At 42.9% G+C, this 14,738-nt stretch overlaps 1 protein-coding gene across 1 annotated transcript in view; it reads right to left on the reverse strand.

The window, feature by feature from the left end:
* LOC126292020 (open rectifier potassium channel protein 1) overlaps nucleotides 1-12,546 on the reverse strand; it is a 530,665-nt gene extending 518,119 nt beyond the window's left edge. Inside the window, exon 1 of the mRNA XM_049985814.1 lies at nucleotides 12,384-12,546. The gene's annotated coding sequence lies outside the window, so the exon portion shown is untranslated. The remainder of the gene's footprint in view (nucleotides 1-12,383) is intronic.
* Nucleotides 12,547-14,738: the final 2,192 nt, after the last annotated feature.

Below are 14,738 nucleotides of genomic sequence, written 5' to 3' on the forward strand. Positions count from 1 at the left end.
GATAAATTTGTGCATAGCATGTCATGACGAATACAGGCATACATCAATGCATGATGACATGCTAATGGGTTTTAGAGGTACCACTGTGTGCAGCAGTCTGGACCACCACCTCTGAAGGTCTCGCTGTATGGTGGTCCAGCATGCAATGTGAGGTTTTCATGAGCAATAAAAAGGGCGTAAATAATGCTTATGTTAATCTCTGTTCCAGTTTTCTGTACAGGTTCCGGAACATTCGGAAACGAGGTGATGCAAAACTTTTCTTGATGTGTGTGCATGACACTGATTAGTAGTTACCGTCTGGGGATACGTAGCTCCTACATAACTGCGCCGCCTGCAGATCATACAGAAGAAAGTGCTACGCATCATTAGCAATTTTCCACGCTACACACGCACCGAGGATCTTCAATGAATACCACTTTGAAACCGTCAGGGAAGTATTCAAAAAACACGCCAGACGACTATACAGGAACTCGAGACACTCGAACAATCCTTTCATTCTTCCTCTAGGAAACTATGATCACAACCATAGGTGGAAGCATGAGGTGCCAAAGACACTACTAGCTATAGCATAACATACACCCACAAGCGACAAACTTCGGCAAGCCACTGCATATCAGTGACGTTGACTGGATATACCAGCTGCTGTTAAAGCCGACCAACAGGCTACATCAGGGAGACCGACAAGCTCGCACACTGACGCACAAACAAACCGCCGACATCACCCTACACTGTGAATCTGATATATGACCTATCGGACACAAAACGATGGTGAACCTATCTGTTACAGGTATGCTGTGCTGACCGAAAATTGGCCACCGGCACTCAGCAGAGGCCGCCGAGTAAAGCCACCTGACGTCAAAGGTATCGACCTGCATGATACCCACTACTAACAAAGCATATCCTTGATGACCTGTCACAGGCAGCAAGAAAACCGCTACTGCTCTTACAACCCGATCTAACTATCGCACAGGTTTTTTTTTTTTTTTTTTGTTGGCTCTTGCCTTGACACATTCTTTTCCTTTGCCCTTCAAACCGCTACCTTTCGTTCGACTTTCTGGTGTATGAAACTATAGAATTTATTTAATTTATGAAAACAATGAATGAGCTGTTACATTTTAAACTTTATCATTAGAAAAAACTCAAATTGTATAATTAATTTTCTCAACTTTTACGATTTTTTAATAGATTTGGAAAATTCTAGTGTTTCATACACTTCTAAGAATGGTTCGTATGCTGTGCAAAATTCATTGAAGAATCTCTCCTATGTATGAAGAAAAGTGTACCTATAGCAACAAATGCAGCCAATAGTAAGCGAAAATAATGATGAAATTTTACATGTAAAAAAATTATTTTGTTATGTTTTTGAACTTCCACTGCTATGAATGTGAATTCTGAATCCTTCCTTGTCATGCTGAGAAAGTTTTATGAATTTATTTGGAAAAGTATTGACAGTGGAAATTAAAATGTCCTATGGTCCCTCTCCTGCTCAAAATCGGCCCGTTTGACGTCCTACCTCCCCTTAAGAAAAGAGAAGTATTCTGCTAATGACAATAACAAAAACATCATAGCTCTCGAGGAAAGCAGGAAAAGGTAGATCATTAAACATTCTAGAAAAATTTGAAATGTACATCCATATGATAAAACAACCGGACAACAGACTTAATGAAATAACAGAGCTACCGGATAAGATGTTTACAAAATGTTTCATCAGTATTTTAACCAAATAATTTTCGTTTGGAGTCTATGTCTAAATTGGCGTGGTATATTGGATTGTTTTGCAGTTTTGTACATTTTGTTTATTCTACCTTCATAAACCAATTGTCAAAAAATTATAATTTACATATATGAAAGCATTTCACAGATATACATAAATATTATCTTAGAAATAGGAAAAGACAGGTAACGTACGTTTATTGGCCTATCAGTTCCATGTTTACATGATACGACAGTTATGTCAGATATTACCAGGAATTGTCTCTGGCTAAGGTCTGACAGGAATTACATACAACACAACCTGTGTAATATATGATAGGACAGATTTCAGATTCAATCATATTAAGTGACATACATGTATATGCTGTAGAAGTGCATAATATAAGTAACCTTTTATTTTATTATATGCACAGTTACCATTTTGCAGAGATCGATATACATACAGTTGTTTGTTCCTCTGTATCAGACGCCACTGTCTGACTGATGACGTTACATATCACACCAGATGAATGGTATCGGGACGTTCATTATTTCCCGGATACATGAGAAATTGTCCATGCAAGAGCTACCTGTTGTTCCGTATCGAATGCTGCCGACAGCAGACAGTACTTAGCCCTGAACTGTTGTCAGGCGTGTCTGAGACGGCTGTCGAACTTCCCGGTGGTCATTCGCCCATCGCCTTGGGTCCTTTTCCTCCGTACAGCTTTCAGCTGGAATGCTGGCGTCTTGCAGTGAAGATGGGGTGCCATTCACCCAACTTGGCCTTCGGTTAACGCACAGTAGAGTCACCGTGATTTCACGCAGACATGCGATACCAGCTGCGTGATTTTTTTTCGTCAGACATGTTTATCACACCTCGTGTTTATTGGCACAGATATTGTGCAATGGTTATTAACGACAGAGTCTCACAATTAATTTGTACAGTATGCGGCCTTTTCCGGGTTCACCTCACCATTCAAAACAGGCTGAACGAACCGGTTATTCTCATTAGGCCTTCAGAATAAGTGAACCATGCTTCGAAATAGATTTGGAATAAATGATGATTATAAATAAATGATTCATGGAACTTTCGAGGACAGTGATACTGATCCAGATTACGAGACAAAGTGACGATGACACGAATTCGAAACAGGAAGTGGGAGACGATTGTGATGGAAAGAGGGTGCAGAAACAAATAAAGATGATGAAAGTGTAGTACAGCCAAACTGCCTTAGTTGCTAGTGTTATTGTAGGGGAAACTGATTCAGATGAAGAAAAACACAACCAGAACAGGACAACACTGTGTTGCACATTCCTGGTGTGCGACGTAGGGCTAATACCTTGGCTTGAAATCCGGGTGTTGAACCCGTGTGGGGGCTACTTTCTACTTAAGACATTTCTGCAGTGGTCGGTCATAGAAACTGGTAAAATCAAATTGTGCTTTGGACACGATAATGACGTTCTTGAACTGAAAGCTTTTATACGCTTTCTTGTATTGAAAGCAGGCCCCAAATCTGACAATGAATTCGTTGATTATCTTTTCTCAGTGGGTGGAGCCGAGAGTAATATGTTTCGGTACTATATTCATAGTGTCGTGTCTTCCATTAGACAGGGAAGGAAGGAAATAAGACAATGCGACAGACGCAGTGCCAAACATTTGTAACAGTCTTATTGGAAACTTCCAGCTCCGTCCTTGTCCAACCACTGATGAAGTGGTTATACCTCCGCGCTCGATGTAGATTTCGGATGTTCCTGCGAAGAAGACCGACGTAGTATGGGTTAAAAACAGTATGTGTGGCAGACACCAGGACAACTTATACAGCATATCCGAGGCGGAATGATCAATATTCAGGGATACGATAGGAATGATTATTCGAAGCAAAGAAGTCTGGTAAACATGGGTTCTCAAATGCATACCTTAAGAGGTCTCAGTATTTCTTCATCTTGGATACGATCAAACCTCTTCTACTCCAAACTCTTTGCTTCCAGTATACTAGTCTAGTAAACATGGGTTCTAAAATGGCTACGTAAAGAGCTATAGGCACTTGTTCAGTGCGCCGGCCGCGGTGGCCGTGCGGTTCTACGCGTTGCAGTCCGGAACCGATAGACTGCTACGGTCGCAGGTTCGAATCCTGCCTCGGGCATGGATGTCTGTGATGTCTTTAGGTTAGTTAGGTTTAAGTAGTTCTAAGTTCTAGGGGACTGATGACCTAAGATGTTAAGTCCCATAGTGCTCAGAGCCATTTGAACTTGTTCAGTAGAAGACTTGTGTTTCATAGTAGCGAAGATGAACAAGTGGTCATACACTATATGATCAAAAGTATCCGGACACCTGGCTGAAAATGACTTACAAGTTTTTGCCTCCCTCCATCGCTAATGCTGGAATTCGGTATGGTGTTGGTCCACCTTTAGCCTTGATGACAGCTTCCACTCTCGCAGGCATACATTCAGTCAGGTGCTGGAAGGTTTCTTGGGGAATGGCAGCCCATTCTTCACGAAGTGTTGCACTGAGGAGAGGTATCGATGTCGGTAGGTGACGCCTGGCACCTGGTTCCAAAACATCCCAAAGGTCTCCTATAGGACTCGGGTCAAGACTCTGTGCAGGCCAGTCCATTATAGGGATGTTATTGTCTTGTTACTACTCCGCCACAGGCCGTGCATTATGAACAGGTGCTCGATGGTGTTGAAAGATGCAATCACCATTCCCGAATTGCTCTTCAGCAGTGGGCAGCCAGCAGGTGCTTAAGACATCAATGTAGGGCTTTGCTGTGATAGTGCCACGCAAAACAAAAAGGGGTGCAACCCGCCCCCCCCCCCCCTTCCCATGAAAAACACGACCACACCATTACACCGCAACACTACCGCCCCCGAATTTTACTGTTGGCAGATTGGCAGATGACGTTCACCGGTCATTCGCCATACTCATACCCTGCCATCGGATCGCCACATTGTATACCGTGATATGTCACTCCGCGCAACGTTTTTCCACTGCTCAATCGCCCAATGTTTACGCTCCTTACACCAAGCGAGGTGTCGTTTGGCATTTACCGGCGTGATGTGTGGCTTATGAGCAGCCGCTCCTCCACGTTTTCTCACCTCCTGCCTAACCTTGACAGTACTTTCAGTGGATCCTGATGCAGTCTGGGATTCCTGTATGATGGTCTGGATAGATGTCTGCCTGTTACACATTACGACTCTCTTCAACTGTCGCCGGATTCTGTCAGTCAACAGACGAGGACGGCCTGTACGCTTTTGTGCTGTACGTGTCCCTTCACGTTTCCACTTCACTACCACATCGGGAACAATGAGCCGAGGGATGTTTAGGTGTGTGTAAATCTCGCGTACAGGCGTATGAGACAAGTGACAGCCAATCACCTGCCCACGTTCGAAGTCCGTGAGTTCCGCGGAGCGCCCCTTTCTGGTCTCTCGCGATGCCTAACGACTACTGAGGTCGCTGATATGGAGTACCTGGCAGTAGGTGGCAGCACAATGCACCTAATATGAAAAACGTATGTTTTTGGGAGTGTCCGGATACTTTTGATCACATAGTGTAGCTCCTAAACTGTACGTTTTAGAGTTCATGCTCAGTGGATTGTTTTGCTTCGAATGATCGGCCCTGTCATATCCTTGAGTATTGACCATTCCTTCTAGGACACCGTACTTAACGCCTCTGACAAACTGAAATTTTCGAGAAATTCTTTTTTTATTTCTTACTCCTGATTATTTATGAGAGACTGGCGTAGAACAGCATTAATAATTAGGTTTCATTTCTAGATTTTTGAGAAACATAGGGAATTTCACTTTTCCGTAACACCTCTTATGTATTTTCTGTATTTTATTCTTGATTATGAATATTTTGCTGTGTTATATCGCTGTCGTATGAAAAAACATGTTCTAGGAAGTTGACTCCAAGAAACAGATATTGTATCAAGCAGTAGCAGAATTATGTAGTTTTTCAGAGAAGACGATGTTATGCGGCCAAAGACAATCAATACTACTGACAATTTTTTTGAAAGATTTGTTGAAGACTTGAGCTCCTATTCTCTTTATTTCATGTACGATTGTACAATTTCGGCCTTAGGCCATTTTCAAATATCTAAAACGGAAGTATGATACATCGGATACATTAGTGACATTTGTGATTTTGATGTAGGAACAAGTCATATCTGTTGATATACTAGGCGCATTATAACTTATGGATGGAAGTAGTAGATTATGTCGTGGACGTCGTTGCTCCTAAGGCCGAAATTGTACAATCGTACATGAAATAGAGACATTGGCGGCTGAAGGCTTCAAGAAATCTTTAAAAAAATTCGTTGCACCTGCGGACCCTATCTCACTGAAAATTATGGTATTGACAGTTTTTCCCAAACGCACAGTAGTACTGATCGTCTAGGAGTGAGATTGAGAGGCTACACAGTAATATTAAGGACATCAGAAACTTTGGAAATATGTTGCTCCGCCTGGAAATATTGTGCCGACTGTGGGGAGTATCGACAGTCTGCTTCACAGCCTTCCGCGAGCTACGTAGGCCATGGAGGTGAGGTTAGGTTAGGTTTGTTGCTGTGTGTGGAAAATTAGTTCAAAATAATACGAAAGAGCATTGTTATTAGGTTGCTTTTCATCCCGACGTTGTGACATGTTAGGACAGGAAATTACAAAAACAGAAGTGTTAAGAATGGGATTGTGGGAGTTGTTGCTCACAAAACAAAGGGAACGACCACGAAGGTAGATATTTTCAAAACATTTAATTAAATCAAAGTTACGAATAAACGTGCGTATACACTCCTGGAAATTGAAATAAGAACACAGTGAATTCATTGTCCCAGGAAGGGGAAACTTTATTGACACATTCCTGGGGTCAGATACATCACATGATCACACTGACAGAACCACAGGCACATAGACACAGGCAACAGAGCATGCACAATGTCGGCACTAGTACAGTGTATATCCACCTTTCGCAGCAATGCAGGCTGCTATTCTCCCATGGAGACGATCGTAGAGATGCTGGATGTAGTCCTGTGGAACGGCTTGCCATGCCATTTCCACCTGGCGCCTCAGGTGGACCAGTGTTCGTGCTGGACGTGCAGACCGCGTGAGACGACGCTTCATCCAGTCCCAAACATGCTCAATGGGGGACAGATCCGGAGATCTTGCTGGCCAGGGTAGTTGACTTACACCTTCTAGAGCACGTTGGGTGGCACGGGATACATGCGGACGTGCATTGTCCTGTTGGAACAGCAAGTTCCCTTGCCGGTCTAGGAATGGTAGAACGATGGGTTCGATGACGGTTTGGATGTACCGTGCACTATTCAGTGTCCCCTCGACGATGACCAGAGGTGTACGGCCAGTGTAGGAGATCGCTCCCCACACCATGATGCCGGGTGTTGGCCCTGTGTGCCTCGGTCGTATGCAGTCCTGATTGTGGCGCTCACCTGCACGGCGCCAAACACGCATACGACCATCATTGGCACCAAGGCAGAAGCGACTCTCATCGCTGAAGACGACACGTCTCCATTCGTCCCTCCATTCACGCCTGTCGCGACACCACTGGAGGCGGGCTGCACGATGTTGGGGCGTGAGCGGAAGACGGCCTAACGGTGTGCGGGACCGTAGCTCAGCTTCATGGAGACGGTTGCGAATGGTCCTCGCCGATACCCCAGGAGCAACAGTGTCCCTAATTTGCTGGGAAGTGGCGGTGCGGTCCCCTACGGCTCTGCGTAGGATCCTACGGTCTTGGCGTGCATCCGTGCGTCGCTGCTGTCCGGTCCCAGGTCGACGGGCACGTGCACCTTCCGCCGACCACTGGCGACAACATCGATGTACTGTGGAGACTTCACGCCCCACGTGTTGAGCAATTCGGCGGTACGTCCACCCGGCCTCCCGCATGCCCACTATACGCCCTCGCTCAAAGTCCGTCAACTGCACATACGGTTCACGTCCACGCTGTCGCGGCATGCTACCAGTGTTAAAGACTGCGATGGAGCTCCGTATGCCACGGCAAACTGGCTGACACTGACGGCGGCGGTGCACAAATGCTGCGCAGCTAGCGCCATTCGACGGCCAACACCGCGGTTCCTGGTGTGTCCGCTGTGCCGTGAGTGTGATCATTGCTTGTACAGCCCTCTCGCAGTGTCCGGAGCAAGTATGGTGGGTCTGACACACCGGTGTCAATGTGTTCTTTTTTGCATTTCCAGGAGTGTAGATATCTCCATGCATACATTAGTTACCCGAATGCAATGCTAGAGTGCACGTGTTATTGCACGAGGCTCTTCCATAACTATGTCTAAAATACTCTGAGACGAAACTGCAGTCCGCCTCTGCAGCGTAAAGGTAGCGTAACCGCCTACGACGCAGGGGGGCCCGGGTTCTATTCTTGGCAGGGGACTCGGTGTTGTGTCCTTCATCATCACTGACTCGCAAGTCGCCGAAATGGCGTCAACTACAAAGGACTTGCAATACGGCCGTCTAGCTCCACTGAATGGGGTCTCCCGACCAACAATGCTATACGATCATTTCATTTTTTCACGAAACTGCGCTAGTAAAGTGCAAGCAGGTAGGTATCGTAGCGTTACAGATATGCGCTGACTCGGTGGAACTGTGTCTCCCGTTGTATTATTTTGTTTTTTGATGAGGAATATGTGGGCTTCCACAGAAATTTAGCCATGTTGTGGAGGGGGAAAGTGCCTACACAACTTGCGGGGCGCCAGTCCTTGGGGAGAATTATTTCCAGTAATGATCAAATGCTGTACTTGAGAGTACAAGGAGTAATCATACTTTATTTTGATCAACCTCAATTCTCGCAAGTTTTCGTGCTTGATCTTTGACGCTACTTGAACCAATCTTTCATCCACCTGTTTTCTTTCTTGCAAGAAAGGAAAGTAATTAATAACGTAGTAGCCTCTTTCCCGTCAAATATCCCGAACCATAGTTTTATTGAACATCATTATTAACAGTATCATTGACAGTGTTATTTATAAGTCTAAGGAGAACGTCAACTTTATTGCACAGAATTATTGACGATCTAGGGGCCTCGTCATAAAACTGTATGATACCAGTTAAGGTATCATTTTAAGAAGAATTTCGCTGACAGCTGGTGAAATTTTTGTTCTATTGTTAACACAACCGGTTTTGCGGCCTTAGGCCGTATCATCAGGTGAAGAATAATAAACAGTGTGTCAACTTTGTGGACATTGAAATTAGTGGAGGTGACACCTAAAATATACACGCATTGTTAAAGGCCATAGGTGTAGCCGTCGCTGCTAGTCAAGATATATTATTCTTTGCTGGTGGGTGGATCATGTAGTTATAGACCCATAGTTTTCAAAACTTCCCTGCATCTAAAACAAGAAAAAAATATTTTACGGTAGGAGGACGCTAACCTTTAAAAAAAAACCGGTTTGGCAATAAGAAATAGTCACGTGATTAGTCGAGGCAGATACTGTGAGGAATGGTATAAGGCGGCGCTGTCTTACCAGTGGCAGGGCAAGCCGGTGTTGGGAAGGGTGGAAAGGGCCCGCTCATGGGTCTATAACTACGTCATCCACCCGCCGGCAATTTTTACAAAATTAATGGGTTACGTCTTTGTCACCCTTTGTTCGCCAATATAAGGTAGACACTATTCACTGAATAATATAACTTGGCTAGAAGTTAAAAAGGCGATGTTCTTTCTGCAATGCTTTTCAATTTGACCTTAGAAGCAACTGTACGAAAACTGCAAATATCTGCACACACAGATATAAGAACCACACAGCTGCCTGCATATCCTGATGACGTTCTAGTTATTAGCAGACGAAGAATGCCATTGAGAGAGTAATAGCAAGACTGTAAGAAGCCTCCTAGCATAGAGGACTGCAAATTAACGAATCCAAAACTAAATACGTGAAATTCCATAGAACAGGGGACACTAACCTGGAGAACTTGTCAGCACCAGGTTTTAATTTTCAGCACATAGAGGATTGTGATTAAATAGGGGTTAATATCAGTAAGGTAAATTCCATGTCCACTGAAATAAAAGCCCGAATTTTAAGTGTTAATAGATGTTATCATACATTTGAAAAGCTAATGACATCTAGGATGATAAACCGGCAGCTCAAAAGGGCTATATGTAAGGTTATGATTAGGTCAGCGTAGATTTGTAGCATGGACGCTAACCAGCACTGACGAACAACAACTCAGAGGACTTGAAGAATACTACGGAAAGTTTATGTAGGGATCCGAAATAATGATAATACTTGGGCAGCAAGGACCAGTTATGATTTGGATCGTCTAATACAAGGAGATGATATTGTAAGGTTAATTAAAAGTACAAGGATCGTCCAATGAACCGACCAGAGACGGTTAAAAGGAAGAGCACGCAAGCGATGGCTGTAGGGCGTGAAACAAAACGCCACAGCTCTAGGAACCAGGGAATGGAGAAGAAAAGTAAACGAGAAGGCAGAATGGAAGGAAATTGTTAAGAAGGTGCCACAAGAAGAAAAAGGAGAGTATATTTTAGATATCATTTTACTCATGACTGTAATTTTTAGCAGTTTTTCAGGATAAAATCTAGTTATGAGTTACAAATAAATTTTATTGTGCTTTCCCGGTTTCGACAAATTGTCATCTTCATAGGCTTAAAAATTAGGGGCATTATAAATCTTTAGACCTTGGCTATACATTTACGTGAAGTGTAAAAAGTGTCTAACAGAAACTTACTTAGTATTGCTGTAGCAGATATCAATATCTTCTTGATAGAAAGCATAATGCCATGGTATGTCTAGAGATGTACATATTGTATGTGATTATTTTAAACGCTGATTAATCATTAACAGTAACTGAAACACAGTTATGTATCTACCACGAAAGATAACATCATTCCTTAAAGCACAAACTGGCACTCTTTCACGTTACGATCGACCGTATCACTGAGGTGGCTCTAACCACTTCTGCTATTGGTAGAGGACTTAATAACTTAAATAATATAGGTATCAAAAGACGGATATGAAGCAAATCTTTTACAAAAACTTTATAATAATAAAACTAACAAGACTATAAATGCCTTACCACTTAATAAAAGTGCCCTTACTGATAACAAACACGCTACAGTCGCATTTCTAGATAACATTTCATTGTATAGCCAATTCATTTAAAAAATATGACATCATTATGTCCTGTATCACCCATAATGCCACCAAGGCGCTCTTTATACATAGTGACAAACCTCCAACTGACAGATTCCTCAAATCTGGAGTATATAAAATACAATGCAATATATTTCGCAGTTTTTTATAGGACAGACAGGGAAGGCATTTGAGACCGGCTTTCATGAGCACTTGCTTAACAAAAATGGCGAGAATTCATGTAAGTCAATTTCTGCAGAACATCTCAAAACAGAGAAACACACACTTCCTTCTCCATCCCTATTTAACATGGAAATTTTACATTTAGTTAACAAGGACTACAAAATGAACCTTTTAGAAGCATTTGAAATATATACACGTTCTCAAGTAGATTCAAAAGATTTACTGAATGGTCAGCTTGGATTCAAAAACACACTATTTTGATGGCATATCGTCTCTCATGAAATATGCAAATCAGCCCATTTTAAACAATGATTTGACAGTTTAAAGAAACTGAATTATATCTATGTATGCATTGTGCCAACAGCAAAGAACATATAAAAAGCACGTATAAAAACATAGCTAAGGTATATATATATATATATATATATATATATATATATATATATAAATCTTTAGTCCTTGCCTTACATTTATGTGAAAAATAAAAAAATATATTACAGGAACCTACTTAGTACTGGTTTAGCAGATGTCAGTATCTTCTTCACAAAATGATCATGCTATGGTATGTCCAGAAATGTACGCATTGTATGTGATTATCTTAAACAATGATTTGACAGTTTAAAGAAACTGAATCATAATTATGTATGCACTGTCCCAGCAGCAAAGAACATATAAAAAAGCATGTATAAAAACATAACCAAGATATATATATATATATATATATATATATATATATATATATATATATATATGTTTTTATACGTGCTTTTTATATGTATAAAAACATAACCAAGATATATATATATATATATATATATATATATATATATATATATGTTTTTATACGTGCTTTTTATATGTTCTTTGCTGCTGGGACAGTGCATACATAATTATGATTCAGTTTCTTTAAACTGTCAAATCATTGTTTAAGATAATCACATACAATGCGTACATTTCTGGACATACCATAGCATGATCATTTTGTGAAGAAGATACTGACATCTGCTAAACCAGTACTAAGTAGGTTCCTGTAATATATTTTTTTTATTTTTCACATAAATGTAAGGCAAGGTCTAAAGATTTGTAATATGCCTAATTTTGTAAACATCTGAAGATGACAAATTAATTTGTCCAAACGGGTAGGGCATAATAAAATTCATTTCCAACTGGTGATTGAATTTCATCCTAAAAACTTGATATAACGTTCATTAATGTTAACGTCCAGAAAGTTGAGACACCCTATACTACTCTTCACCAGGTACTTTGCACCTGACGATGTGACTGCAGAGCGCGAAATCGGCTGTGTATCAATAAAAGAAGACTTTTCCCAGCTGACAGCGTAATTCTCGTTAACACCGTGCCTTTCAACAGCTGAGAATGCCCTGAATATAAAATGCTTCGTACCAGTTGAGGGTTAACGTGGAACGGAAGGTGTCGGGTGCTGGAACGTACGCCGCCGCCTGTTGGTTGTGGAGCTGCCGCCCACCACCGGCAGAGCGCCTCGCCGCGCTCTCCTACCTGCTGGCTGGCGTGCTGGTGTCGCCGTGGTGGCAGGCTTGCGCCGACTGCCTCCGCGGTCCATTAGCTCCGGCGACGCCCCCTCCACTGTGTGACGTCGGCACGGCGCTGCCGAGCCACCGGCCGTCTCCACCTCCAGCCGTGCCCTTCTGCCGGCCACTGCAATGTCACTGTCGGGGTCCAGTTAGCGCGGGCCCCATAACCACCGTATCCGCCTCTCAAAACACACCGTGTGAGAAACAAAAGTAGAAGCCTGTTTGTCACTGATTTTTCGGGATTTTTTTTTTTTTTTTTTTTTTTTTTTCGTATGGGAAGAATTGATTAGAATTTAAGGGTCCGCAGCTCGTGATCTCGCTGTAGCTTTGTAGCTTCCCGAGCACAGAGTCCCCGGAGGTGTCAGGGATTTTCACCTGCCTCGAGATGACTGGGTCTTTTTGGGTCGTCTTCATCATCATCATTCATCCCAATTACGGTCGGAGGAAGGCAATGGCAAACCACCTCCGCTAGGACGTTGCCCAGTACGGCGATGGGGTCTCCCGTATCGTCCCCTACGCTCAGTCAACGAGTGTGGGACTTCACCATCATCAAATACTGATATCATTTCATTCATACACTATGTGATCAAAATTATACATACGATTTTCATAGGTGCAGTGTGCTGCCACCTACTGACAGGTACTCCAGATCAGCGACCTCAGCAGACATTAGACTCGTGAGAGAGCAGAATGGGGCGCTCCGCGGAACACACGGCCGTCGAACGTGGTCAGGTGATTGGGTCTATGCAAGACTTCCACACTCCTAAACACCCCTAGGTCCACTGATTCCGATGCGGTAGTGAAGTGGAAACGTGAAGGGACCCGTACAGCACAAAAGCGTACAGGCTGACCTCGTCTGTTGACTGAAAAAGACCACCGACGGACAGCTGGAGACGGGTCTTAATGTGTAATAGGCAGACATCTATCCAGACCATCACACAGGTATTCCAAACTGTATCAGGGTCCACTACAAGCACTATGACAGTTAGGCGGGAGGTGAGAAAACTCGGATTTCATGTACAAGCGGCTGCTCATAAGCCACACATCACGCCGGTAAATGCAAAACGACGCCTCGCTTGGTGTAAGGAGCGTAAACATTGGATGATTGAACAGCGGAAAAACGTTGTGTAGGCTGACGAATCACAGTACACAATGTGGCGATCCGATGGCAGGATGTGGGTATGGCGAATACCCGGTGGACGTGATCTGCCAGCATGTCTAGTGCCAACAGTAAAATTCGGAGGCGGTCGTGTTTTTCATGGAGGGAGCTTGTTTTTCGTGGCACTATCACAGCACAGGTCTACACTGATGTTTTCAGCACCTTCTTGCTTCCCACTGTTGAAGAGCAATCCGGGGATGGCGATAGCATCTTTCAACTCGATCGAGCATCTGTTTATAATGCACGGCCTGTGGCGGACTGGTTACACGACAATGACATCCCTGTAATGGACCGGCCTGCACACAGTCTTGACCTGAATCCCATTGAACACCTTTGCGATGTTTTGGAACGCCGACTTCGTGCCAGGCCTCACCGACATAGGTACCTCTCTTCAGTGCAGCATTCCGTGGAAAATGGGCTGCCATCCCCCAAGAAACCTTCCAGCACCTGATTGAACGTATGCCTGCGAGAGTGGAAGCTGTCAGCGAGGCTAAGAGTGGGCCAACACCATACTGAATTCCAGCATTACCGATGGAGGGCGCCACGAACTTGTAAGTCATTTTCAATCAGGAGTCCAGATACTTTTGATCACATAGCGTATTTCGAACAGCTTTTATTATTTTTTTATTGATTTTGCCAAAAAGAACGAAGTTACGTTGTGGTGTCCGCTGAAGGTTGTGAGTATCGTTCTCCAATTGCGTGGACTGTAGCCATTCCGATTTTCATCTAAAATCAAACAGGTTTTGATTTTACATTAATAACTTTTTTATAAGAATAAGAACCTCAATGCAGGTGAAAATAATGAAAATTAATAATTTTGCAAGCATTGGAACAATTTACTTAGATTTTCACGACTTTTTTCTCTAATTGTGCAAAGAAAAATACCCTTAACGTCATGAAGTCATATGACAAGTTGGTTCATATAATTTGTCATTTTATAAATAATCCATTTTATAAAGAAGCATAGTATCAGTTTTCACCATGATCTGTTCGATACTTTTTGATTTAGACTTCACACAAATGTGAACAATGTCATTTCGAGATAAA

Source organism: Schistocerca gregaria, chromosome 9 (assembly GCF_023897955.1).
Source record: "Schistocerca gregaria isolate iqSchGreg1 chromosome 9, iqSchGreg1.2, whole genome shotgun sequence".
NCBI classification, from domain to species: Eukaryota; Metazoa; Arthropoda; class Insecta; order Orthoptera; family Acrididae; genus Schistocerca; species Schistocerca gregaria.